The 3,319-nt window shown below is 47.4% G+C and overlaps 1 protein-coding gene across 1 annotated transcript in view; it reads left to right on the plus strand.

The window, feature by feature from the left end:
* Window positions 1-580: 580 nt before the first annotated feature.
* Window positions 581-3,319, plus strand: part of PITPNM2 (phosphatidylinositol transfer protein, membrane-associated 2) — a 133,186-nt gene continuing 130,447 nt past the window's right edge. Inside the window, exon 1 of the mRNA XM_010841416.1 lies at window positions 581-1,674. The gene's annotated coding sequence lies outside the window, so the exon portion shown is untranslated. The remainder of the gene's footprint in view (window positions 1,675-3,319) is intronic.

A 3,319-nucleotide genomic window follows, 5' to 3' on the forward strand; every position in this document is an offset into this window, starting at 1 on the left:
CCACCCAGGAGGAAAAAAAACTCTGTTATTTAGCCTGATCTCAGAACTCAGCAGAAGAAACTCTCCCTGAAGCGAACTTAAGCTCACCATCGTCCATCCTTCAGGAGCGGTGGTACCTCATCCTTGTCTCCTGCCTCTCTAGCGAGAGGAAGCTCAGGCAGAGGCTGCTTCAGACACAAGCGAATTATGCTGTTTGCCTCTTGAGAATTCCCCACAGTCCCGTGAGCTCCCTGGAGACATTCCCGGGGTGGCTGTGGATTGGGGCGGTCTTGCTGAGTGAGTCTTTTTTTAAAGATTGATTTATTTATTTACTTTTGGCTGTGCTGGGTCTTCGCTGCTGCAAGAGTGCTTTCTCTAGTAGCAGAGACAGGAACTACTCTCCAGTTTGGGGACTCGGGCTTCTCATTGCGGTGGCTTCTCTTGTTGTGGAGCACGGGCTCTTTGGTAAACGGGCTTCAGTAGTGGCAGCATGTCGGCTCAGTAGTTGTGACTGAATTATAAAGCACAGGATCAATAGTTGTGGTGCGTGGGCTCAGTTGCCCTCAGGCATGTGGGATCTTCCAGGACCAAGAATCAAACCTGTGGCCCCTGCATTGGCAGGCAGATTCTTAACCACTGGACCACCTGGGAAGTCCTTGCCAAGTGAGTCTTGTCTGAAGCACTTGAGTCCTGAAGAGTTCCTTGCTAAAGAAGTGTCAGGAGGTTATCAAACGTGCTTACCCAGAGGGAGCAGAAAGAGGGAGTTTGAGGGCTCTGCTCCCAACTGGCAGGAGCCTGAGGCTGATAGTGGGTCCAGGCCTGCCGAGATGTGAGTTGGTCTCTCAGGTTCCCCATGGTCCAGTATATGGTGGGGATACGGCCCAGGGAAGCCACCTGGACCCCGGAGCCCGGCCTCCCCCAGGGCTGAGGCACAGCCTTTATAGACAGGCCATGTGTTTGACAACACTTACCGCATCCTGTAGCCAGATGGTCTAAACAACCCATCCGTGGTACGGGTATGTAAATATTTTCCGTATTTATCATGCTGCTGCGGTATTGACATTAACAAGGATGAAGAATTACACTCTGTGCAGTAATACACCAGTCAGGCCACAGGAGGACCACCAAAGCTGGCCCTCCCTCTGCCGTGGAGGGGACAGATTTCAGGACAAGCCTGGCCTCTTGCTCCCTCCTGCCCCGACACCGATTCCCTCACCCAGAGGTCCTGGAGAGCCTTCCTCTCAGAGCTCTTGGCCAAGACAGAGATTCTTATCATGAGCAGTATGTTTTTCGGTTAGCAGAGCTCTGTGGTCAGCCTGTTGCCCTCTTTGCTTTGCCTACTAGGAAGTCCACAGCTAAGTGGTTTTTTTTTTTTTTTTCCCCAATTCATTTGCATGTAGATTGTCCTCAATTAGGAGTCTCAGCATAGAAGATCATGTGAGGTGTCTTAGGGGCAGGCCTGGGGGTGGGGGTGTGGTGTACATCCGTCTATTCACAGAACTAATCACACAGCCCCATTAAGAATCCAGGGAGCTAAAGTGTAATTCAGAAGAGGAAATTGGATCAAGCCGGACTTCCACAGGGAATACTGTGGAAGGAACAAACAAATTCACACAGGACGCAGAGATAAGAGTGCTCCGGCCCCCAGGGGACAGAGGTGAAGACTCCAGTGTGTGTATCTCCCTGTAAACACAGGTAATTGGACTTTGTTCAGTGTTTTGGATTCTATTTTAGTGTTGCTTTCCCTTCTGCCAAAACTGCAGTGTTGCAGAATGTTGGAACCCAATGGAGAAGTCTTTTCTTATTATTAATTTAAAAAATTATTGGAATATAGTTGATTTACAATGTTCTGTTAGTTTCAGGTGTACAGCAAAGTAATTCAGTTTTATATATATATATATATATATATACACACGTATTCATTCTTTTTCACATTCTTTTCCCACATAGGTGATTGCAGAGTGCTGAGTAGAGTTCCCTGTGCTATACACTAGGTCCGTGTTAGTTATCTGTCTAATATTTAGTACTATGTGTACGTTAATCCCAAGCTCCTAATTTATCCCTCCCCATCAGGTTTTCCCCTTTGGTAACCATAAGTTTGTCTTTGAAGTCTGTGAGTCTACTTCTGTTTTGTAAATAAGTTCACTAATGTCATTTTTTTAAGAATTAGGTTCCACGTATGAGTGATGTCATGTGATGTTTGTCTTTCTCTGTCTGCCTTACTTCACTTAGTATGATAATCTCTAGGTCCGTCCGTGTAGTTGCAAATGGCATTATTTCATTCTTTCGATGGCTGAGTAGTATTCCATTGTATAAAATAAGCAACGTCTTCTTTACCCGTTCCTCTGCCGATGGACACTCGGGTTGCCTCCACGTCTTGGCTGTTGTGAGCAGCGCTGCAGTGAACGTTGGGGTGCGTGTGTCTTTTAAAATTATGGCTTCCTCTGGATGTATGCCCAGGAGTGGAATTGCTGAATCATACAGTAACTCTATTTTTAGTTTCTTAAGGAACCTCCGTACTGTTCTCCATAGTGGTTGTACCAATCTGCATTCCCACCAACAGTGTAGGAGGAGTCCCTTTGCTCCATACCTGGAAAGGCCTTTTAGACATCAATCTTCTTACTCTACAGCTGGGGAAACTGAGGCCCAGAGATGGGAACTGACTTGCTCAGAGTCAGCCAGCTAGAACTCTGTTCTCAGCCCCCACACCTGGGATCACTACCCACCCCCCAACCCATCACAGGAAATTCCACCAATATCTCTGTCCACACTGTACCAGTCCCTGCTCTGGGCAGGACCATTCAAAGTCATTCTTTTTATGGCTTAAAAAGAATGACTGTTAAAAAGAATGTTGAATTGATCAGCTGATGGATGGCCTGATTAGTCCATTGGATCGTTGGAAAAATCCCCCAGCCTTCCCAGCAGCTGTTTGAATCTTACCACAGGGCTTGAGTTCAGCGTTTATTCCACTGGGATTTGGGGAGTGGAAAATCAGTCTTTTCCTCAGACTCATTCAAGCACTGACTTCTCTTAGTGACTCATATGTGAGAGCGTGAAAGAGCTTCATAACAGAAATTTCCCCCAAACCCATTAGAGGGCTTGACTGCTGTGTCAGTGTTCTGCTGCTGCAACAGAGTACTCCCCCAACTTAGTGGCTGAAAGCACCATTTATTTGTTGATGGGGTGGCAATTCGGGCAGGGCTTCCTGGGGACGGCTCATCTCTGCTCCGCTGATGTCAGCTGGGATGGCTTGACTCAAGGTGGAAGAGGCATTTCCACACATGACCCAGCTCCCATGGCTGGTGGGTGGGTATAGGCTCTTGACTATCAGTTGAGGCAC

The sequence above is a fragment of the Bison bison genome, unplaced genomic scaffold (genome assembly GCF_000754665.1).
Source record: "Bison bison bison isolate TAMUID 2011002044 unplaced genomic scaffold, Bison_UMD1.0 scf7180017864160, whole genome shotgun sequence".
Lineage (NCBI taxonomy): Eukaryota > Metazoa > Chordata > Mammalia > Artiodactyla > Bovidae > Bison > Bison bison.